At 46.6% G+C, this 25,927-nt stretch overlaps 1 protein-coding gene across 2 annotated transcripts in view; it reads left to right on the forward strand.

Moving 5' to 3' along the window:
- Positions 1–25,927, forward strand: part of BCAS4 (breast carcinoma amplified sequence 4) — a 413,107-nt gene that overhangs the window by 250,266 nt on the left and 136,914 nt on the right. The gene's annotated exons all lie outside the window — the stretch shown is intronic.

Consider the following 25,927-nt stretch of genomic DNA (forward strand, 5'->3'; position numbering starts at 1 on the left):
TTGTTCTTGAGCCTTTTGAGGTGCAATGCTGAAGGGTCCGATCTCCAGGTGCGCTCTGCCATTCGCATAGTACGCCTGTCGTCATTGAGTCTCTCGTCATACCAGGGGTTAGAGATTTTGGTGGAGACTCTCTTCAGTTGCAGTGGGGCGACTTCATTGACTATTGTATTCATAGACTCAAGGTAGTGGTCGGTCAGTAATTGAACATCCGAGGCACCTGAGGGGGGGAGGAGGAGATTGCCGATGTGTGGAGGCAGAGAAGAAGGGTTAAGATTCTTCATGTCCCTTTTCCATGTTTTGGATTTGATTGGTTGAGCTGGGTTAGGTTTAACTTTTTCGTTGATAAAGAAGGTGATAATGTGGTGATCTGACCAGTCGCACGGTTGTATCGCCTCCAGTTGTGTAGAGTTCTCTTTGGCGATGATGAGATCAAGTATCGAGCCTTTGTCGTGTGTTGGTCTATCGCATATTTGGGTGAGGTCAAGCGCATTCAGGAAAGTTTTGAGGCTATTCACCACTGTGTCTTTCTGATCGTTCCAATGAAGATTGAAGTCGCCCAGGTAGACTTGGGTGGTCTGCCGACCGGCATTGGAAGTGATCATGTCCATGAGTTGTTGGGTGAATGTGAGGTTGTCCCCAGGCGGGTGATAGATGAGATGTAGAGCACAAACTTGTTTGCCCTCGCTGGTGATGTCGAGGCATAGGAGTTCACAGGAGGAAAGGGAGGGGGAGTTGACTTTAGTAACGGAAAGGTTGCTCCTAAAGATGCATGCAATTCCCCCTCCCGTTTTGCATGGGGACCTGTCTAGCCTAATGATGTGATAATTAGGGGGGACTAGTATGTCCATAATCGGGGTAGAGGCTTCAGTAAGCCACGTTTCCGTTAGAATGGCTAGGTCCAGATCCCTAGCTGAGACGAGATCAGCGATGTCGGAGGAGTGTCTCTGGGCCGATCTGCAATTGAGTAGGATGCATTTGAGTTTGGGAGAGAGAAGGGTGGTCGGGCTTTCTAGGGTGAGTGGAACTTTTCTGAGGTTGTTAGGGACGGAACCTCTGTTGTTGTGTGTTGGGAGCCTCAGAGGGTATGTAAGAATTGTGGGTATGGGGATGTGTGTGTTGGATCTTTGTTTTACCGGGCCTGGGCCATAAGAGCGTAGGAGGGAGCATATGTCGCCGTCCGACAGTGAGGTGAGGACACGTCGGGGGCGCTGGGAGTTATTGCGAGCGGGGATAGTCGGCCAACGCGGGTGACGTTGGAGGCGATGGTATGTAGGGAGGGTGCGTCGTTTGTAGGGTAGAGGGCAGGTGGGAGGCAGACTGGGCTGTGAGGAGAGAAGGTTTTTAATTGAGTGGACATCTTTTTTGATTTGTAGAATATCTTCTTTGACTTGTTGGAGGGTGGATAAAGTCAGGTCAGGAGGTGTATTGGGGATGGGGTTGGTGGTGAGAGCCATTGGTGACTGGTTGAGTAGTGAGCTGAAGAGCGGGCAGGGTATCGAGCGGGGGGATATGCTAGCGTTGTTGGGAGGTTCTGCGGTGCTAATGAGTGGGATGGCATTCAATGTGTGGGCGTGTTTGTGGGCGAGGGGTGTGGGTGACGTAGGCGGTGAAGGCGGTGGGTGGGAGGCATAGGTAGTGCCATCGGTGAGAGACGGTGCTGGTGAGTAGAAGAGTGAGTGAAGGCTGAGTACAGTGGGGGAGACAGGAGGGTAGTGAGGGCTGAGAATAGGAGGTAGGAGAGAGGGGGATGCTAAGGTAGAGGAGACGGTATGTTCTGTATGTTTTGTAGGGAGGGTGAGAGTGTCGTGGGTGGGAGTGGGGAGGGGGCTGGGGAGGGAGAGGTGTCCACTGTGGGGGGGATGGGAGGAGGGGGTGGATAAGCTCCGAATGGTGGTGTGATCCGTTGGTGGCGTGTTGTGGGTGAGAGTTGTGAGAGTTGTTATGTCAGGTATGAGAGTGTCGTGGGTGAGAGTGGGGAGGGAGCTGGGGAGGGAGAGGGGTCTGCCGTGGGGGGGATGGGAGGGGGGGTGGAAGAATTCCGAGCTGTGGTGTGTTCAGATGGTGGCGTGTTGTGGGTGGGGGTTGATATGTCAAGGGGGGGAGGGGTGGGGGGGGGTGTGAGTGGGGGTAGAAGTGTCGTGGATGAGAGTGGGGAGGGAGCTGGGGAGGGAGAGGGGTCTGCCGTGGGGGGTATGGGAGGGGGGGGTGGAAGAACTCCGAGAGGTGGTATGTTCAGATGGTGGCGTGTTGTGGGTGGGGGTTGATATGTCAAGGGAGGGAGGGGTGGGGGGGTGTGAGTGGGGGTAGAGGGGGGCAAGTTAGTGGGGCGGCTAGTAAAGGAGGTGGAGACATTAGAGACTGTTCTTCTTGGGGCGTGAGGGGCGTTAACAGCAGGTGGGCCATTTACTGGGGTGTTGGGGGTAGAGGTGTTGTAGGTGGGGGCTGCGACGTCAGGGGTGGTAGTGCTGGTGGAGTTCTGGGTGTGGGTCCGCAGCTTGGAGAGTTGCTCTTTGAACTTGGGGAACAGGTTGTCTAGTAGTTCCAGGTTTTTGTCCGTGGATTGAATAAGTACAATCCCGTTATTGTAGATAGTAATGGTAGCCCTGCTAGGGAAGAGGTGGGAAGGTGTGATAGAGAGAGTTAGGCCATGAGTTGTTTTCCTGGTGGAGGAGACGGTGAGTAGGGTTAGGAACACTTTTCTCCATTGGGCTCTGCGTGGGGTGTGGAAGATGAAATCAGTATTCAGGGCTCCACTGCCCTGTGAGAAGTAGGTGTCGGCAAAGGGTGTGTCAGGGTGCGACCTCAGGAAGTTATGTTTAAAACGTTTAGTGGCTTTTTTGGTGAGGGTGGAGGGGTAATTAATTCTAAACGTGTGCTTGCCGTTGGGTTCCATATTGGAAGGGCTGTGATGTTGGATGTGGGAGATGTAACGACAATAACAACTGTCAGCCGTTGGCAGAGGAGTGACACTAGTGAGTGTACAAAAGTATATGAGGTAGAAGTCAGTGCATCCAGGAACAGACAGTGCGAAGGTGCAACTTACAAAATGTATCCTATATGCGAGGTAGCAGTCAGCTTACACTATGTACAAGAGATGGGAGGTAGAACCGGATAGGTGGAATCACCATTACCCATCAGAGTGTACGAGGTAGCAGCGGTGTAGTCTAGGTGTAGATGTAGAAAGTGGCTAGGTGCAGCTTACTTGAGTAGACGAAGAGAATGAGGAAGAAGTACTCAATGCAACATCGCGACGTAGCTGATATCGAAGAACCAAATAAATGGGTAGCGAACATTGAATGATGGGAAAAAAGTGAAATGGGAGCAATCTGCGCAGAATGTATAGAGTACTCGTAGAGGTATAAAACTGCAATATAGGGCGGTCACCTAATCATACAAGATACATATACAATACAAATACAAATACTAAATATAATACTAACAGAGTGTAGGTGCAGATAGGTACAGGTAGGAGAACAGTACTGCGCTAAGAGGCAGATACTTAATCACATACATGTGAGGTAGTAATCGGTGAATTACAGGTGAGGATAAAATGACGTGGGTACAGGGTCCAGCAGTGCACAGAATATAAATATAAGTACAATAAATGTGTGTAATAGAGTAGAAAAACAAAAATAGCAAAAAATAAAAATAAAAAATAAAAATAAAAAATAAATAAAAAATAAAAATAAAAATAAAATACAATACTGCAATACAAAGCAGATACTTAATTACAGTGTTTAGATACAGAGCTATGTAAATAGTCAGTTCTTAGGGGCTGGGCAAGCAGCGAGAGTGACTAGTCCATGATGGCCGCCGAAGAAGGTGAAATATTAGTCAAATATGGCCGCCCAATAGGGGGGATATATCCGATAGTCCTCTGTCAGTTGTTGTTGCTTTAAGACCAAGGAAGGGCTATTTCAGTTTCTATTTGAGCAGGCCCAGCTCTGACTTGTTGGGAGGGAGTCTTATCTCTGTTTTTTTTGTTTTTTTTGGGTGGTCTTGTCTTGTGTGGAGGAGTCAAGCTGGGGAGCCTTGTGGGCGTCGAAGGTAAGGGAGGGAGATTTATTACTACAGCTTTATGGCCCCAGCCATTTCGAACAAAGGGAGGAAGGAAAAAGTGTACAATACCTTCTTGTAGAACTTCCCAGCCTGTATTATGATGTTGCCAGTAAAGTGGCGCAAAGGTGCAGCATTTATTGGAGGTGTAGACAATGATAACACCTGGAACAAAACTAATAATGTGCAGCGCTTGCTGGCAGGTTGAAGTGAGTGCAAGCCTGGATCAGCTGTGTTGCAGCCCTTTCACATCCGATAGTCGTCGCTTTTTATAATCGTCTCTTTTTATAATAAACATGAGACCAGATGAGACTAGATTGCCTGTTTCTCCACTCCTTCCCTGTGGATCCCCTGTGTAGCGTCGTGTTGTCGTGTGTTTTGATGTGATTTGTTTCCCCAACCATCTCGGGGCTCAGGCACCTCCGCCGTGCAGCGCTGCAATCTCCGGTCACCACCTTGCTAGTTTTCCGTTGTCCGTTGTGCCCCCGAGTCCCGCTCGCTTCAGGCTCCACTCAAGTTGCTCCTTGTGTGGTGGTGTCCCAGCTCCGGTCGCCGCCCGCTCCCGTCACATGCGGTGCAGGCTCAAGTCGTGGGTCGAACGTTTCTCCGGATCCTTCCCGACCTCTGGGTTCCACTACTTCAGCTGCCGGTCCTGAAGCGGCGCATCACGCCCCCCGCTTGCCTCCCGCTTCTCGCCGGTCACTTCGGCAGCAACCGTCTACTCACGGTTCCAAGACCGCCATACCTTGGTAGACCAAGACGCTGACCCAAGCACTCCTGCGGGGGCACGTCGGAGCCGCACTGGGTGCCGAATGAATTGGGATCTGTCAGCCAGAGCCGTCACCGCCAGCTCCCGTCCCGTCCGCCTGTCACTCGTCCCGGCGGCTCCAGTGACCCAGATCAGTTGCCGGTGGTGTCCACGGGCCAGCAGGGTAGCTCCGCTGTCAAGAGGGCACTGCGATGACGTTTTCTGTCGGGAAGCTCCTCAAAAAGCAATATTCCGGTCGCGTTCTCAGCTCGGCTCCCGTCCTGCCGTCCTGTGTTTCGCCGAGGCTGCAGAGGGTCCAACCTTCTCTGCTGCAGGTACGTGTATTTCGGCAGTAATCCAGTTACTTTTGAATCCAGTTACTCGAAATAACTCTAGTTACTCGTTATGGTCCTGTTCTTCCTTTTCCCGCCGGCAGTGGTGCGTGCTAACGGGGGTGATTCCAGGAGAGGGGTCCCCAGCACTCGGAGCTCCGGACCAGAGCTCCTACCAGGCGGCCATCTTGCTTTGTTCATAAATTGGTGCTTTTCATATGTGTATCTGATTTATTTGTCCCTCCTTGTGGTGGTTTGTTCCCTCACTTGGAGACTAGTCCCCTTCATGGCATTTATGTGGTTTTTGGCACACAATTTGTTTTCTATTGCCTCGGCTTGTGTTTTGAGCATGTTTATTTTTTTGTTTTCCCACAAAAATGTGATCAGAATGACGGTACCTTCAGTTTCGAAACACATGCATTTGTGCACAGATGCTGTCATTTCTAGTTTACAAACTTAAAATCAGCATTGCAGAAACACACCTGTTGTACCCGAACAACCACCTCCACTCCCGAACCTCCATTTCGTTCTGAGCAGCTCAAAGCACACGCATTTGCGTGCATATGTCATTTGTTAAGCTCCCACACCCATATGGAGGACATGCTGCTTTTTGCTTCAACGCCCCTTTACATAGTTGGCCCTTATCAGGGTCGGATTAGGTCAAACGGGGCGTTGTGTGCCCCAGCCATTTTAGCAGGGCCCGGGCGAGGAGTGCGTAGACTGCTCAGTGAAGGGGCTAGGCAACAATGGAGTCACGTGAGCGAGCCTACCATTATGTTGGGATGGCTGGCCGGATTAGTCGCCATTCCAGGAGGGAAAATGTCATACTTCGCAACAATCGGGAATGTTTAAACATGTAAACTTCATCTTCCTGCTGTCTACTGTAGAGAATTCTCACTGCTTGTTATTTTTGCAAGTGTTCTCCATACCGCCCATCCACCTCTTGGTAAGATTGCAACTCCCAGAATACTTTGTTTATCAAAGGCCAGGTATGGACAAAAGTGTCTTTGATGTCGTTAAGTAATAGTGTGGTAGTCTTGAATACATTTACTGCCTCCGTGCTTAAAATGAGGGTTTTATATTGACGCTGGTTTAAAATGTTCTATGTTGTAACAAGTAGGGAGCAGAAATTAAACTGCAAATGCTTTCTTGTTTGGATTGATATCTGGATGTGCCCTCTCACATGCTGTTGTCCTTGTTCTTCCTGTCAACGAGCCAGCAGTAACTTCCTGCTTTGTTTATTCAGTGAATTAGCATGGTAGACTACCTTTTTTTTTCTTTAAAGTTTTGCTTTAATTTTTTCCCCATTTTGCTTTTATTACCTCCTGCTTTTGTTATTTATTTAAAATTGAACATCCGGTTCGAGGAATCTCCTCTCCCTTGTCTATCAAGAGGCTCAGCATGATCCGGAGGTGCTGGTCGAGCCTGGGAGGTCACACTGACCAGAAGCTGGTGCCCCCAGTCAGGAGTCCCTTTGTGCATGAACTGTGCTTCACCCCACTGCAGAAGTCCAAAGTAGGTCTTCTTTATGTGTGTGGTGGTGCTTGTATGTGCGCATCTCTGCAAATAAACTTGCACCCATCTCTTTGCTTCTTGTAACATGTGGGCAAGGACAATTGCTTCAACATTAAGCCTGAGACTATTACAAGGGCACTGCATGTTCCATCCTCCCTTCTTTAGTGTAGGACCTGACCCTCGCAGCTTCTTCACTCTCTTGTGGCCTGTAAAAGCCCCTCCTGGCTTGATTGGCGGCTATTCTCCCCCATTCACCAGTGGCACATGACGTTTTAGTAGATGTTGTATCACCCAGGATAATATACTGCATGGCTAAATACTTACAAGGTCCCAAAGGCGAGACCTATTGGCTATTCCAATGCTTGTTATTATTCTGAAGCCGCAAATTGAACAGTAGGAAGAGAATTACCAACAACTTCCTAAAAGGTGAATATTTCCTTGTAATGCAGGCTTTGCAGTAGCTGCAGGAGTAGTTGTTCGAGTTACTATCTGACAACACTGCACTGTATTAATAAGCTTTCTATTGATGATATGTTAGTAATAGTAAAGATGGCTACCATACTGTACAGCCGGTCATTTACGTCATGCCATTTATTACTCACAGTGTCATCTGAATCAAAAACCACACTTAGTTCTTCTGACATGTGTTCACTTTTCTGTAATGTGATTTCCTGTGATGTCATGATAAGACCTAAGGTCCCATGATGTCATTTTCACCTAAATGCCATCATCATGCCACTCGGTTACCTATATAACCTTTAAAATTCTGCCACTTTTAAGTCGGAGAATGCTGAAAAGTATGCAGATTACTATTTTACAGTAAGACCAGTGATAAAATGGGGCCAGTTGCACCCATCGACTCAGGCATTCGCTCTGAAAAGACATTTTAACTATTAAAAAGCTCTGCCCACTGTTACATCTGCAGTGCACAAAGGCCCCCATTGGTTGGAATCATCCAGCAGGCGTGTGTGCATTGACAACACATTTACTGTTGGCGCAAGGATACGTTATTGATTCAAAGTCCTGCGAGGAACATTATGTACTTTCTACACAAGTCCAAATTGCGGAATGTGTTTGGTGCCAGATCTCTGCCAGCTTTTGTCGCATCAACCTTGCTGCAGTTTTGCAGTCTTTAGCTATTTGAGTCTTGCTTATAAAATGTTTTCTGAATAGTGGGAGGAGAGCTTAAGGTTTCTTGAAATGAATTAATGGACTGCAGGAAACTGCATTGAACTTTAGAGTTGCTCACTGCCTTTTCTTCATTAATGAATCCAGCAGGTGCATAGCTACCTTTGGTTCTGCAGGTGCAGTGACACCGGGGCCCAGAGCACAGAAGTACCCATTGAACCCAGATAATTGATATATTTTACGACCCCAACAGCAAAGCGATCATTTTCCTCGCTTGCACCAGGGCTCAAGGCATCCTCACTACACTATTGGAATTCAGAATTTTGCAGTGGGTGCAATGAGGTTTTCAAACCTAGGCGAAACTTTCAGTTAGACGTATATTCGGGGCCTTAAGTGGGGCACGACCACCAGTTAATTCCTTATTAAAGCCCTGACTTTAAAAAAGGTTTTTTAAATCCGGCCCTACATTTATGTTCTTCACTTAATATGCTAAAACTATGATCGATTTCTGAACAGTGACTGTAAAATCCCATAAGGTAATCCATATCAGTGAGGCAGTCCCGTTTACATTTCACAAGATTTACTTCATCTTGCATTGCCTAAGAGTATTTCTTTTTTTCCAGACAATGTTTTTGTGTAGTCTTTTTTTGTGGCAACGTGTGACTCCTGTGTAGCACATTCTGTGAACTGAGTCGCCTCTAGGTGTCTGGGTGAATTCAGGTTGTGAATGGGTGTTTATGATAGGTATAGCCAAGGTCAGGCTGGGACAGAAAGTAGGCCTGGCACCAAAATAATTCTTGCATTAGCAAACCGTAGCTAAGAAAGTAGCCCACATTTGCAAATAGGGCAGATATGAATTTGTAAATACACATTGCATAGGGGTTTTTCAAGTTGTCAGAGAGTGCATGTATTTGAGCTTGCTACAGATAATGTTTGTGATAGAACGGTTTTTACTGTTTATTTCCCTGATACTATCAGACAGTAAAATAAGCCCTCATACCTCCAAAAACAGTCGACACATTGACCTATCACGCCTGACCTTGAGAGCACTACCTGAGTGCTCTATAGGCCAGTCAGACACTGGGCAAGGTCAAGAGCATTGGAATTGAAACTAAAGGCACTGTGAGGGGTTTGTTCCCCTTTTCACGGTCACACCTAGAGTGAGCCTTAAGGCCACTCTTAGACGGTGTTGGCATAAACTTAACATAAGAGATCTTTGTTCCATTCTGACATCCTCCTGCCCTATTTTTGACACTGACCCCGAGCAAGCTTATAACACTTTCTGTATCTGGATACTCCAAGCTCTAGACTCTCTGATTCCAGCCAAATGGTCGAAGGGCCGTTGTTCAAAGTCTAATCCCTGGTTTGATGACTCCTTGGCTGCTTTACGCAGTTCTTGTAAAAAGCTTGAACACGCTGGAGAAAGGCATATGATCCTGGGGCAAAAAAGCTTCATCAGGAAGCGATTAAGCGCTATCAAAAGGCTATACATCAGGCCCGTTCGTCCTTTCTCACTAAGGAGATTAAGGCCAGCAACAATCCTGTTAAAAGCATTTTTAAAATACTCCACAATTTTAAAACCCGGAGAGATCCCGTTACAGCATGTATTACGTCTGAGCGACAATGTGAGGAGTTGGCTATCTTCTTTGTTCAAAAGGTTGAGACCATCTACAAATCCTTTTCTACTGCCCCTACGGACTTTGTTCCCATTGTTACTTCTCGGCCCACTACTACGTTAGCTGTTATCCCTCCTATGTCCCATGACGAATTCCTTACGCTGAGTAAGAGGGTCAAATCGGGCTCCCCTATTGACCCCATGAAACCTGTCCAATTCAGAGATGCTCTGTCTGTGCTACTGTCACCTATATGCCAGATCATGAACTCCTCCTTTTCTACAGCAGGAGTGCCTATTCCTTGGAAAACTGCGAGGGTGTTCCCCCTGCTAAACAAATCCAGTCTTGACCCTGCTAAGCCAGAAAACTTTCGGCCCATATCCCTGCTACCCTGGGTCGCAAAAATTGCTGAAGCCCATGTCAATAGCACCCTCTCTGGCCACCTAAGCAATATTGACGCCTTAGATCGTTCCCAGAATGGGTTCCGCTCGGGCCATAGCACTGAGACCGCACTTGTAGCAGTGTGTGAACATCTTCGTACCATCTTGGACGAGGGACAGACTGCGGCTCTCATCCTGCTCGATCTCAGTGCGGCATTCGACACAGTCTCCCATAAGATCCTCTTGCGCCGCTTAGAAGAGGTGGGGGTGGTAAGTCCGGCCCTGGAGTGGTTCCGTTCATTTTTATCGGACAGATCATCTCAGGTCGCGGCCCCCCCCTTCCTCTCCCATGCTCATGCCATCGGGCAGGGGGTGCATCAGGGCTCAGCGTTAAGCCCGGTCCTGTTTAACCTCTATGTGCAACCTTTGATTGCGGTAGCAAGAGCCCAAGGTCTGACTGTGATTTTGTATGCTGATGACACTCAGCTGGTGGTGGCCCTTCCTGAAGACCACTCTCGGGATGCCGCGCAGTTTCAGGCTGGCCTTGCTGCGGTTGCGCAGTGGATGACCTCTAATTGTTTGCAACTCAATGCGAACAAATCAGAGGTATTGTTGGTGGGGAAAGATAAGGGACTATGGAGCAAACATTGGTGGCCGGATTCTATGGGTGATGCCCCTACCCCTAAGCTGGCCGTGAAAAATTTAGGGGTCTGGTTTGACACCAAGCTGGATTTCCAAGAGCATACCAAGAAGATCGCGGGTTCCTGCTTCGGTCTCCTATGAGGATTACGACCTTTGCTTGGTTTCTTCGATTCCCCCACCCGTCAGTTGATAGTCCAAGCAACTATTTTGTCTAGGCTGCACTATGTTAATTCTCTTTTATTGGGAGCCAATAAGGCGGAAGTTATGCGTCTTGTTAGGGTGCAGAACGCTGCTGCCCAAGTCCTTCTGCGGCTCCCTAGAACGTGTTCTGCGACGGGTGCCCTGCAGCGTCTGCACTGGTTGCCTGTGCCCCGTAGGATTGAATTTAAGGTACTTTTTCTGACTTTTAAAATTCTGAAAAGGTCTTCTCCTGAGATTATGTCTAATTTGTTGATTCCCTATGTACCTACACGCCAGCTGCACTCGGCCGAGCACTTCCTTGCTGTGGTCCCCCGGGTGAAGCGGCTTAGAGCAGGGGATCGGTCCTTTCGGTATCTTGCTGCCAAATTATGGAACTCCCTCCCTGTGCACATTCGCCGTCTTGATTGCCTTCTGTCCTTTCGTAAAGCCATTAAAACTTTTCTGTTCTCCAGGGTCTAGCTGTTTCTTCTACGGCCTAGCTTCTGCACTCTGTTGGCATGTCTACTAGCGCCGGGACAGTGTCAGTGTATCATAAACCAGTTCAAACTACATGCTCATCCAATCCTTGGCCTTTCAGCAGAGTGTTCATACGTGACAATCATAATTACAATTTTATGTGAAAGTGTGTGAAGAAGGTAAATATCTGTGAAAATATTGAAAGCACAAACTGGAGAGAAAAAGCTGTGTGTACCCACAAGAAGAAACAGAGATGGTGAAGGGGTGGTTATGCTAGGTGGTCCATGCAGATAGACAAAGTCAAAAGACAGTGAGGAAGTAGAAGGAGATGACTAGTGATAAAGGCAGTTGAAGGAGAAGGGTGCAAGTGACTAACAGAGAGAGATACTGTAGAGGAAAGTGGTGTGAAAGGGAGGATAGGAGCAATATAAATACTCAAAGGACCACTGCCACTTCTACAGATATTATTGATGTTTAATTCACAGTCTCAAATTTAGAAATTAGAAACATTTCCAATTATAATTTTTCATAACAAAATAATTGTTGTAACACATTTACTGATACTGGTAATATATATTGTTAAAGGCAATAGGTCTGGATTGATTTTTGCCAGTATCGTATAATATGTCTGAATGCAATAAAAGAAAAGTCACATAGAGGCACCCACATACTGGTCAGATGACAATTGCACAAAACACAAGGTTTAAGTTAATATGTTTTAAGCCACCCGCTTAATTGGATAGGCCACCCCTTTTGAAAAGGATTCCTAGCTATTTCTTTGGCCAAGTATCTTTTAGAGATACTTTATCATTTCAATTGTACTCAAAGCAATATATATATATGTTTAGTTTTTAACAGTTAGCCATTTTTACCGTGACATTAGGTATGTATTTTGTTAAAAAAAATAGTATTTAGTTAAAAAAAATGTCGTTTGAAAAAGTTTCAAAGCGATTTTTTTCTAGAAACTCAGTCTGACCCTTTGTTTGGTATTGACCTTTCAATGGCCCAGCATTTATCTTGGGGTTGCTAACTTGCCAATATTTTATTGACATGAAAGTGTTTTTAATCTCTTGGTGATTAAAAATAGCAAACAAATAGCAAAATTAGTATCTTTCCCTTTTTAAAATGTACTGATTACAGCAAATACAGGAAGTATTTTAGTGCTCTCTAAACTAAATTAATCTTAAATGATTATTAAAGCGAACAGAAGCAGAATTTCCATGGCAAAATGGCAAATTCTTATTTAAGCACTACCTCCTGGCTCTCTTTGAATCGCCGTATGCGAATTTCCCAAAATCGCTATTAAATCCCAGAATCGGCTGTTTCCCAACCCCAAATTGCGATTTCGCAAATACCGAATTCGTAAATAGCGATCTCGCAGATTGCGAGATCGCAAAAACGGGAAGTCGCATTTTGAGCACAATGATGACATCACAACCAGGAAGTAGGCAGCTCCATGACTCATTTGGAACACAGAGCTGGATAGAGGAGGAGGCACAGCACTGAGCTCCAGGAGACACACCCTGCAGTCCCAAGACAGGACGCACATTGAAACCACAACGTCCCAGGATGCAGCAGGATCCAGTGAAACTGGCAGGACGTGGAAAATCAAGTTCTCCGAACAAGAGCTGGAGTACTTGATCGAGGGAGTCAGCAGGGACCATGACAAGCTTTTCGGAAAGCTTTCCCGGAAGGTGCCCGAGGCTGCCAAAAGGTGCATCTGGCTGCGCATCAGGGCCAAGGTCAACGCCGTAGGAGTGACACAGCGGTCAATCGATGACCTCAAGAAGAGGTGGTACAACCTCAGAGGCCGTGCCAAGGACCGCATTGTGGAGAGGCTGGGGGAGAGACTGGCCATGGGAGGAGGAGAGTCCACAGTTCCCGCAAACACACCACTGGAGGACTTGGTGGAGGACACCATCAACCCTGCAGCCTGCGTGGGGTCACTCAGCTGGACACCTCCCGAGCCACACACCAATCACAAGGTAAGAGCCATGCAACTGCGACCCCGTCCCCTAACAATGCCCATGCCCCCAGAGCAAGCCATATTGGTAACCCCAGTAATGCATCCCTGCCCCTCACAAACTCCTAATTGCATTGTGGGACCTGTAGTGTGACACTGTGCCCTGATAGCCACACACAGCCAGAACAGTCAAGTGAAACATACCCCTAAAGCCAGTCAGGGAATGCAAGCCTGCATGTATGTTGCTACATCCTAGGTGCCAGAATCATATCATTAATCATGCACTCATTCACATCACAGGTGCTGCAGATGCTGAGACTTCAGATGGCGAGGCACTCCATACCGTGGAGACTTCAGATGAGACGGAGGGAGAGAGCCAAACAGCCCCAGCACCTGGACCGTCACATGCACCTGCACCCGCACCAGTACCAGCACCTTCCCAAACGCACCGGGCCACCCCTGCAGCCATAGGAGGAGTTCAACCACCCCAGGCGTCACGCATGGCAGTGGACCAGATCCCACCACTACCCAGGAGGCCGACAGGCCACACAGCCACTGTGCGGTCCCAGGCAAGCGGCCGGTTGAGGCAGCAAGCTCCGTGGCCACACGACCAGACAGGGAGCAACAGGCCCAAAATCTAGGGCTAGGAATTGAAGCCCGAATGCTTGCTGTGCACCGCAAGAAGGCACAGCACATGGCAACCATGCAGCTGCACAAAACTGCACGCAATATCAACCAGCTGACAGAAAGTGTGCAGGAGCTAATTGCTGCAGTGAAAGAGAACAACCAACTGATGGTGGCACAGCAGGACATCACCCGCCGACGCCATCGCCAGCTGCTGACCCGGCTATCTGCCTATAACCGGTCGAACCACATGATTGGGAATGCCACATCACAACTGTTGCGCAGGTCACTGGCCATGCAGCTACAGATGGTACAATGCTGCCAAGATGTAGCAAGGGCTCTGGAGCAGGTTACCACCGCAGTTGAGAATCAACAGGTGTGCGGCCATGGCCATGCAAGGGGGGGGTGATGATGCCAGTGAGGGAACATCGAGCCTGAGCAGCCTGTCTGTGCCTGTGCTACCAGAAAGGCGCCGCAGTTCCAGGCCCAGTGCTGCATCACGGCCGGACACTCCCAACGTGGAGTTGGAGAGGTGACAGGGTGCGTCCGGCAGGAGGCGCCAGTGACTGACTAAACATTACCGGCAGTGCCATGGTGATGTAACCACGCACGCCTGTTCTGGATACAAGAGCCTGTATGACGCAATACAGTTGTAATATTTTTTGATGATTTAAACCACATCTAGGGCTTGTTGAACACAAAAATAGGAATTTATTTTGAACACAAATCTTCCTCATGTCATTAATTCATGTGGCATGCATGAGTGCAGTGTTGTGTGAGGGGTATGGGTGCACTAGAAATAGTTCAGTGTGATGTTGTTATGGCGCCTGTGTCCTTCAGCAGGATTCTCCCCGCGTGCATGATGCACATGTGCAAGTGGCAGGTTGTCCCCCTCCGACTCACTACCAGACACCTCCACAGGTATCTTCCGCTTGGTGGCAATATTGTGGAGTATGGCACACACGGCCAAGATGCGGCAGAAGACCTCAGGCTGGTATTTGAGGGCCAGCCAGTCTTGTGGAGGATGCGGAATCGACTCTTTAACATGCCAAATGTTCGCTCAATGACATTTCTTGTGTGTATGTGTGCAGCATTGTAACGCCGTTCCTGTGGTGTAGCAGTGGTGAGGTATGGGGTGAGGAGGTATTCACGGAGGCCGTAGGCGCTGTCACCTGAAGGATAGGAGCAGAGGGTCAGTGCCTGTTATGCGCAGCTACATGGTCTTGACATACTGTATGTGGGCATGTATACTTACCTAGGAGATGTCCTTCGCCAAAGTCACCCCTGGCCAAGCGGGTGTGTATGCCGCTGTGGCGGAAGATGAACGAATCATGCGTGCTCCCTGGGTATTGTGCCACAATGTCTGTGATGATGGTTTTCGCATTGCAGACCATCTGGATGTTGAGGGAGTGGTATGACTTGTGGTTCCGGTACATGTATTCGGTCTCAGCGGGTGGACAGATGTGAATGTGGGTGCAGTCAATGCAGCCAATTACATGGGGGAAATGGGCGTTGTGATAGAAGTCCAGTTTAGTTTGCGTTAAGTCCTGTTGGGTTGTTGGGAAGGTGATGTAGTGATGGATCCGGCTCAGCATGGCGTCTAGGAAACTCTGTAGGCAGCGTGACAGGGTACTCTGTGATATACCCCCTGCATATGCAACTATCTTGTGGAGAAGCGTGGCTCAGTGGTTAGAGGCGGCAGACCCGGAAGCTGAGATCAGCCGTGGACCAGGGTTCGATTCCCTGCCTCGGCGGGTCTCGGGCTCAAAAAATTCCACGGACTCGACAATTCTCGCTCTGGTGCCTACTCGACTCACGGGGTCACACTCTGCGACTCTGGGCAATAGCTTGCTTAATCTCCACTACGGCCCCTCGCGGCGGGATGCCTGGCTTTCACCTTGTGAATACCCTGCCGGGGTATCTCACAGGGGAATACCAGGATGGGTTCCCTAAGCAAGCGCCTTGAGACCCCTGGGTGATTCGTGCGCTATATAAATCGAAATACATTTACATTTACTATCTCCTGGAAGCTTCTGGAGGCCAGGAGGTGCAGGCAGCACAGGACCTGGACATGGGTGGGCACGGCATTGGTCCTCCGTGTTGGGTGCTGCATCAGGGGGTCAAGGTCTCTGATGAGCTTCTTTATCATTGCCCCATTGAGCCTGTATTTTGAGTAAATCTCCTCTTCAGTCTGTCCCAGGAGTGTAATCCGCAGCCGGAAGATGCGCTCCTGGATCCTGCGTCGGTTCTGGGCTGCAGCGTGGAGCCTCAGCCGCCTTGCCACGATGTAGAGACGTGGCATTGTGACTTTCCTCATGCTCCCACTGAGTCTCCTTAAGCGTGTTTGGTTTACCCTACACCTGTTTCTTGTTTGCAATTTTTTTTTCACAATTGGACTTCATGGTTACCACCTGGTTTAGCTTCTCCTTAAATAGCGACTCGTTTTTTGCGAATTTGGGTATTTTCGAAATTGCGATTTATGATGAATTTGATTTGCGATTTGATTTGCGAATTCGCAATATAATTGCGAGTTCGCAATATATTTGCGAATTTGCAATATTTTTTGCAGAAAATGTGGGTAATCGCTGTTAAGGAATCGCAATGTGGGTTGACAAATGGATTTGCAATTGTTTGCTTTGCGAATTCCCTATTTGCTGCGTTTGTAGTTGATGAGTTGCGGGAGCGTAAATTGCAATCGCTGTTTCACAGCTATTGCGATCGCTATTTCGCTTGATGAATCTATGCCAATTTACCCAGAACCACTGCTCGCAAAACTCGCAGCAGAACTCACAGAACCATCACCCATGCTCTCATCACCAGCAAACTGGGCTATGGGAATACTCTCTATGCTGGAATCAATGCTCAACTGACCAGACAACTCCAGACCATACAGAATGCTGCGGCCAGTGTCTCTCTGAAACTCCCACCTGGTGCTCACATCACCATGCACCTCGAACGCTCCACTGACTTCCCATTCACAAAAGATCTCTCTTCGACCTCCTCACACTCTCAATCAAAGTCATATAAAGCATTGGCATTGCATACTGCAACAGCTGCATCAACTTCCACAAACCAACCAGACACCTCCGCACAGCTGGACTCTTTCTAGCACATATGTCTGCCTCCCCACTCATAAAAAAGGGCATACGTTGGATCCGATTTTTTCATCTAATCTGATTGAAATGGATGTCCCCCTCCCTTTAGTTTGTTCGGACCATTGCTTGATAGGTTTTAGAGTCTGTAGGGAGCTAGACAGGCCCCAACTGCATGACAAGGCACGCACCAATAGTTTTAGGCCCTTCCACCTGTTCTCCCCAGAGGCTATGCATAGTGCACTGAGTCATTACCCTATTCCCCTTAGCGGGATCCTTGAGAGGGATGTGCCCTCCTTAGAGCACTGGCTTCAACTCTGTGCATTAGAACTTGCCCCTCCGACCTCGAGGGCAGTTTAAACTAACCGAGCCTCTGCCCCCTGGTTTACGGAGCCCTTAGGAAAAGCAAAAGCGCGTGCAAACTCCTTGAAAGAGATTGGCGGGCGAATTACAAATCTACTGATAAAGTCGTTTATAAGCAGGCTTTAAAAGATCATTATAGGAAAAAAAGTGGAGAACTTTCCAACATTGTAAAACATTTCTCATCTCCAACTGCCACTGGATGCCCACTTGCTCCTACGAGTGAATGGACTAACCTTATGGCCCATTTCATCCATGATAAAATTAAAAACATTCAGGATTCTTTTGAAGCTCAGCTGCCAGCACTAGAAGCAGCCACTGTTTACCCCCCGATGCTAGCCGTAACACCGATTTCTCCTCTACGCAGTTTCCTGCTATCACATTGGAAAAATCCCTTGCACTCATGAAGGATCTCAAGTCTGGTTCACCATCTGATCCCTGTCCTGGTAAAGTACTGACATCTATTGCAGAAGTGATAAACCCTGCCGTTAATTTTATCCTGAACACCGGTCTGCACGAGGGGCACATGCCTCAGACCTGGAAACATGCTAAAATTCTCCCGCTCTTGAAAAAACCCTCAGCTGACCCTATGGTAGCCAGTAATTACAGGCGTATTTCCTTGTTGCCTTTTTTCTCCCAGGATTTGGAGAAATATGTCAACACAGTCACCACGTAGTACGTGGAGGCCAACCATCTTCTGCATCCGAGTCAGTCGGGTTTCAGAGCCAATTTCAACAAGGAAATGGCCTAATTAGAAGTTGGTGAAACTATAAAAGCCATACTGGACAGAGGAGGAAAGGCGGTTTTAGTGTTGTTGGACCTTTCTGCAGTCTTCGATACCATGCCTCACACCAGACTACTGCATAGACTGGGGGAGGGCAGTATGTGAGGAACAGTATTGAGATGGTTCACCTCCTTCTTAAACAACCGTCTACAAACCATTTGATCCCCTCCTTTTACCACCGCAATCCCTCCCATGAATGTTGGGGTTCCACAGGGCTCCATTTTGAACCCAACTTTGTTCAATTTGCATATGGCCCCTCTTGCACTCCTTGCCGAGAAGTACGGTGCCAAAATAGTATTGTATGCGAACGACACTCAATTGCTGTTCACTTGCGAGAAGGGTGCTGAGTTCAAAGGCAATGCGATCAACACTTGTCTCTCAGAGGTATTCTCTTTCTTAGACAAAACCAACTGAAGTGCATCTCTGAAAAGTCAGAGATTATCTTCTTTGGCTCAAGCCCTTATGAAGCATGGCACAATTGGTGGCCGCCAGACATGTCTCCCCCCTCATCACCAGTTACTACTGTGACAAATCTTGGGGTCAAATTGGATGCTGATTTCTCGATGAAGGCTCAGATTCAATCAATAGCCTGGACCTGTTTTGGGGTATTGAGAATGCTGAGAAATGTTCTCCAACTGCTTCCAGTCTCTCACAGAAAAACTGTAGTGCAGGCCTTGGTGGTCTCGAGACTGGACTCCGTAAACTCCTTGTACCTGGGCCTCCCAGATGACTTGCCTAGCCGTCTGCAGATGGTCCAGAATGTAGCGGCCAGGGCCATCTTTTTGGGAGGACCTAGGACACACACGACCCATCTTTTGTCTTCCTTACACTGGCTTCCAGTTTGGAAACAAATCCTTTTCAGGGCATTGGCTCGGGTCTTTAAAGCCTTTCACAAGATAGGGGCCCCTTACCTCAGGGAAAGATTTCAACACTATACACCTCAACATACCTTGAGGTCATCTGCTCAGCTTCTGACCTCTACTCCTAAGGTCTTGCTGTCTCGGGTAGGGGAAAGATCCTTTCAAGTGGTGGCCTCTCGTTTGTGGAACAGCTTACCTCTCTTTCTTAGACAAGTACAGGACCTCCTCATCTTTAGGGAGAAATTAAAGACTTGGCTTTTCCAACTTTAGGTTTCGGCTGGCTTTCTGCTTTGGGTGTTCCTCTGTTAGCTGTTTTTTTCTATTAGAACCGTAGTTTTTTTCTCTTAGCACCGGGACACTCCTGGGAGTAGCTATGCGCTTTATAAATACCAAATAACATAACATATCCTGGGTAATAGGCAGAACCTAAAACTGGAAGTCATGCTTTTTCGTGCCTCACTCCTAAAGCCTGGGTCAACCTGCCCCTGAACATAAGAGCTGCTTCCTCAGTTCATGCATTCTGTAGACAAATGAAGACCTGGTTCTTCACTTAGGTCTTGGGCCATCTCCTCATGAATTTGCAGCACCAAGATGGGAAACATCGTTTACAACGCGGTGTTTACACCGCACGATCTTTACCACGCAGCCATTACAATGCAAGTCATTACTACGACTTGCGCTGGATGGTTATTCCAACACCTTCCCTACTGTTGCGTGGGCTGGAGTTGGAGTAGAAAATCATATTAATCCTCAATCCAGCGCCCTCCAACGCAAGTCGTTGTAAAGACTTGCGTTGTGAAAACCGCGATCAAAATGATCGCGTTGCACTGTCGTACATCCGCCCGGATACCCTCCCAGTCAATTACGCACTTTACAAGTACAAATTCGATAACATAACAGAACAAGATGATTGTGAAGGCTAGTTTTGAGGAGTTTTTTGTGCTGTACAGTAGTGATGTTCGTGTGGATCATCGGAACAACTGTTTGCCATAACCTGGCTCTTTGAGATAGTTGTTTCCCCCATTCTATTACTGGGAATGAAGATGGATTTTGTCATTTGAGGATGAGGAGTACCCAGTATAATTACATTTTATTTTGTTGTTGGTACTTAGGGGCTTCTCTCTCATTTCATTTGTACAGGATGCTGACAGTCTTGGATGTTCACTCAACCATTGACAAAATATTTGGCAAACATGGCCAGCATTGCAATTTCAGGGTCAAATAATTGAAGTTTGTGAGCTTCTTCCCTGGTACCACATGTTGAAGCGATGTAGAGTGGAGTTTGCATGGCTGAGTACAACTGGTGACTGAGGGATGTAGTACGTTGGTCATAAACCATCAACTCCTGCCCAAAGACTTCGTCCTTTTCTATCTCGGCGTGGATGGGACTGCGTTCATCCTATGCTTAAAGACTTTGATAGAAAAACAGTCATTTGAGGTGAGCAGATCTAGAATGTCGCTGGTGTTGAGAGTGCTCTAACAGGAGCTGCTTTCCACCTAAACTTGAGAACTACCCAGAGTTCTCTCCTTCTTTTTTGCATAATGTATGCATAACTCTATGTCTGAAAGGGTTTTGTTTTGATTATATATAATGTTTTGCTTAGCATATATATAAGTGACTGCGTGGTTTACATATGAGTTATTTTGTTATATGCTTATGGGTCTCTGTTTTATTTATTTATCTATCACAATGTGTAACTATGATCATTTTAATTGTGTCTATAAGTGCTTCACTGTATAAATATTGGAGAAAATAACAAATAAAAATACACACATAAATAATAAATAAAGAAAAAAGAGATTATATAAAAAGAAAAAACAAAACAACATTTTTAAAAATTACTAACAATATATAAATAAATCATCTTTATGTGCTGCAATACTTGAAAGTCTGAATATCTAACTATTTATTGATACATGTACATATGAAACTTTATATAATACAACTTTATATCTCTTTATAATTTTGCATACGCATGTATTTACTACTTTACTCCTACTGTCAGAAAACCCTTCAACTCTTTCCAATTCACTACTCTGTCTCCTCATCCTTTACCTCTTTCAATATATCCTCTACCTTCACTCTGACTCATCCCAAACCTCATTGTACTACTATGATTGCCCTTATAACCCTTTCAAGACTCTTCCCTCCTCCATCCCTCCTTTGACTCATCCCAAACCCCATTTCACTACAATGCTCTCCCAAATAATACGTTATATACTCTTCCCCCATCTATCCCGCCTATATCTTATTCAATCCAACTAATAGACTAACAGGTCCAACGCTCAATTTATTAACCTTTATTTCCCTATACTAATCCACCACTAATCTACTTTGGGTTCCTGGGTAGCACTTTAATTCCTCATCAGGGGTAATAAACTCACTAAGCCATCTTGTCAACTGTGTATGAACGTTAGTACTTGTTCACATCTCTCAGTGGTGTGCACAATAACCTTTACCTGTACACATCTACTACAGAGGTAAAGACCTATGCATTGGCAACTTACACCGCAACACAATACTTTTACACCTTGCAGTCGTAGGCAGACCCCGTCTTATTGCCTTCTGACATTACATGCCCCTACTCCAGTTGACAAAGAGGGCAGGATTCCATACTTTCTAAATGTAATAAAACCAGTTTCCCTACTTCTCGTGAAAAGAGACCAATTTCCAAGAGTTGAAATGCTTCAGGTGGGGTGTAAAACAGGGAGTCTCCTCTGCTGTGACACCAAGGGAGGAGCAGACAGCCAAACACGCCTTCTCTCCAGGGTGCTTGCATGCCAGAAAGAAATGTAAAAGTGCCCCAACTGGTCAATCTTTCAATATAATGGGTTCTTGGAAGCCGGTATTGGTTTTAATTGATGGAATCACTTGAAGCTTACTGGTGACACAGATTTATTATTTTTGAAGGGTGTTACAAGAGAGTTACCAGCTGAGCTGTGAACTGAGTGTTATAAAAAGATTTGCACTGCCTATAGTTTGGGTATTACTAGAATCTTTGTTTTGAAAGCATTTTTGTAAACGTAAAATTATTTTTTCCACATATTATAACAACCTACCTTATACTTTGTGTAGCACGTTCCAAATAATGACTAACTTGCATTCATTTTTCATTTAAGCTCTGCAGTATTTTATATGCAGTTACCTGAAGGTGAAAGATTGAAAAACATTACAGACTATTTTGTTTGTTAAATTATTCTTTAGATCCCGTCCCCACGTTCACTCAGCCCATCCCCAATGCGCGCAGCATCACAGTTCACATATTACTGCACTTTGACCGCTGCCCTACATTCCCAATCACACCTCTCTGCATGTTCTGCATGCTGACCTTCCAAATGTAAGCCAGCCATGCCTTTCCAACCTTGAGGTTCCAAGAGCTGTGCTTCAAGTCTCCCTCAGGGATGTATGACGCTACAACGCATACTTTTACCACGCATACCTTTACAACGTGGTTTTTACCACGCATGCCATTACAACCCATAGCGCTTAGAGGTGCTGGATAGTGGTAAGTATAATTTTCTATTCCAACTCCAGTCCCCCGTGGACACTAGGGAAGGTGTTGGATAGAAAATTAAACTTATTACCTATCCTAGAGCGCCCCCCAGCGCAATGCGTTGTAATGGTATGCGTGGTAATACCTGCGTTGTAATGGTGGTGCGTTGTAAAAATGTTGTTGTAAACGTTACATACCCTCCCTCAGACATGGCAGGTTGCCCCCATGTAAGACATCCAGTTCTATTCATGATTATTCTTGTTCGTTGTTTTTCTCTTCTGGGTCCGTATTACAGATAGGACGCACTTTCCTTGTTTGCGCCATGGTGCACCTTTAAAGCAGCTGTGCTGGGTGCAAACATGGAAAGTGTGCCCAATCAGGAAGAGTGCGCTGCAATCGGGGCAGCTGCGAATTCAAGCTGGCCCCAGGGCAGTGCATTCAAGAGAAATATGGAGCTGCTGTTTTAAAGCTGCTCTGAGTTTCTCTGTGCAGTCGGCAACCCGCCTGCACTTTTAAAAGGGAATCGAGATCCCCTCGGAGGCGGGTGCAGTGAGGGACTGTACCCGCCTGAGGATTCATTGGACTCCCTGTCATCCATTTAGAGGCCTGCATTTAGAAGATGCAATGAAAGCACACCACCTTTATGTAACACACTTTCAATGTGCCTTCTGCATGTTTGCCTCTGTACCCACCTCAGTAATACGGCATGGACGCAAAGACAAAGAGATTCCCTCATTTGCATGGGGCCTCACTCCCATGCAAATGAGGAAGCACCCTTTAATGATATCGTGGGTGCTATATGTTTACCAGCACTATCTGTATTACAGAAGGGGCCGCGCAAGCATTTACGGCCTCTTCTGTAATATCAAAGGTACCCAGGGGCATGCAAAACGGGCACAAACAGCCGTTATTCCCTTGGGGCACTTGTGTAATACGACCCCCTGGAATCTAAGAAGTGCTCCACTTCAGCTTTGCTGGACAACTACTCTCACTTATTTTACTAATTGCCATTATTAAAGGCCAAGAATGTGTTTGATTAAAAAAAGCGTTACCACTCAATTTGGTAAAGGTAAAATTAGCTCTGATAAAAGGGGCAGGGCAAAAAAAAAATGTTTTAGCTCTTGTAGGAGACACTTAGGGGCCTATTATGATTGTGGTTTTCCCGCATCCTCCGGGCCGGCGGAAGCCACCGCCGGCCCAGAGGATGCGGGAAAACCGTAGCGGAGCCTAGAAAGATCCACCGCCATATTAGGATGGCTGGTGGGTCCTGCATTCAGTCCGCAGCTTTTCCGCCGCGGTCGCCTTCCGACCGCGGCGGAAAAGCTTTAACATGGCTGGCGGTGTCTATCAGACACCGGCAGCCATATTAGGATGGTGTAAAATGTATGCTTTTCCGCTGCAGCTTTTCTGCCGTGGAAAAGCATACGGACCTTTCCTTCGGGGGCCCTTTGCGGGCCCCCTGGGTGAAGGGGGTGAGGGGTACCTATGGTACCCCCCCCGCATTTGCGTGAACAAAGCAGCAGACACCGCGCGGTGCCTGCCGCTTTGTGCATGCAAATGCGGTGCATGCATTTTTAACATTGCGGCGGGTGCAGCTTGAAGCTGCACCCGCCGCAATGTTAAAGATAGAGGATGTGACCGCCACCCTGGCGGTCACATCCTAATCTGCATGGAGGGAACGCCGCAGCCCATGCGGACGTTCCCTCCTACTCTGGGGTCGCGGACGGACTTTCGACCCCTTAATCTGGTTCTGTGAATGCTAGAGATATTTAAAGTAAAGCCGTAGGTTTCAGTTTCTAATTTGTAATGTTTAGGCCAGTGCACATTTTTTCAAATCATACGGTTGTATTGTGTGCATTCCACAGTCTTTAGGAATTTACTAAAGACTTGGATCTATAGCCTTCCTGACATACGGTGTAAAGCCCTAATTTGAATGCCCGGCCCCACCGACATGAGCAGCTGACCAGCTTTCCCATCAGTCTGGTATTTTCTCAGCGCCATGATGCTCCTTGGAGTGACAGTTGTGCTATATAAAAAAAAACTTACATTACATTAGATTACAGTTGTTGAGAAACTTTGGAACAGGGTAAAATATAGCTCATGCTTGAGTATTGTTTTTAGGTATTGAATAGAGCGTTTTCTACTTCCCTGAATGCTTAGAGTATGTATTTCTATTACGGTTGATCATATTGAGTCACCTTACTCTCAATTCTAATATGAGTATTGGACCGATTTACATACATTGAGGGTCAGTTTTACTAATGTTTCACGCAATGCATCGAACCAAGTTGTTGGGATGTGTTGCATGAACGGGAGAGAGCTGAACTGCACCACATTTACAGAGATATGGTCCTGTTCCGCTCTCTTCTCGTACTGAAGCACTTGTAGTTGCCTTGTGCCAATGCAGGCACCCTTGCAAGGGTTCCTACATTGTTGGCACGATAGTTTTTGAGTAGGAAAGAACACCTTCCTGCACAAAAAAATCCTTAAAGGTGCATTCCACTTTGTATGTGTGCTATGCGCTGGCCTTCATTACTTTTTCTTTTTTAGTAAATCAAGCAAAGCCACACAAATCAGGCTTTGCGTGCCTTACTAAATCCCTAAATACATTTTATGTCGGGCTGCATCAAAAAAGTGATACAACCCTAACTCGAAATGTTACTAAATCTGGGTCCGAATTTCAGTGGAAATTATTTGCATATTTATTCATCGTTTTGAAATCCCTTTGGATTTTGCTGTTTGGTAGCTTAACAAGTGTGGCATTTATTTCTATTTAAAAGTTTTATTCCATTTTCTTGGATTTAATAAAGTATATCTAAACACTCCTATTTCCAAACCTTTTGTATCATTTAATCAATCTTACTTGAACAGCAACCAAACTTTGGAACACGAGTTCCCCTCCACTGCAGCATCTGTGATAACATCACCCCACCCCCACCCCCACCTTTTATTAAATCTACCCATAGCTAATATTTAAATAGGTAAGCCATATTCTTAACCTACGATAGATACCTTAAGTTGGGTGATGTAAGGGCAGACGACGTAGCGATAGTTCAGTGAAGTGGAGGTTAGGATGTTTGCACACACCTGGAACTTCCCATCTCCTCACCTTACAACCCAAACAACGCTTTTTTCTGTAAAAGGCCTTGACGCTACCACCTACATCATTTTGTAAAATAGTGCACTTTGCATGCACGTGCCTACAAAATGTTGTGAGTACTTTTTTTTCTTTCACTTACCAATTCAAGCAGGATTGGTCACTAAAATGAAAATAAAATGCACAAGAGTTTTTAATATTTTTTTTTAAGTGAGCTTGTTGGAATTGAAGCAACAAGGAGTGAAAGCAACAGGGGAAGTATAATTGATCGCGGAAGCAACACAGGGAGAGTGGAGTGGGGAGCAGTAAACAACACAGGGGAATGAAGGGGGGAGGAAAAAGCAACAAAGGGAGGGCAATAGGGATGGAGAAGCAACATGACGGTTGATGGACAGTAACACGGAATGCGCTGGTAGCAGGAAGGAACAATGGGGAGGGAGAAGGAGGGATGGGGTTGAATCAAGACTGAGCAGCTATGGTATTTGGCAACCCTGGCATTCAGCAGCAGGATCCTAAAAAAAATGGGCCCCTGCCCATATGCTTTTACAAATTAAGCTCTGTTTTAGTTTTGTTTTCATATCT

The sequence above is a fragment of the Lissotriton helveticus genome, chromosome 7, assembly GCF_964261635.1.
Source record: "Lissotriton helveticus chromosome 7, aLisHel1.1, whole genome shotgun sequence".
Lineage (NCBI taxonomy): Eukaryota > Metazoa > Chordata > Amphibia > Caudata > Salamandridae > Lissotriton > Lissotriton helveticus.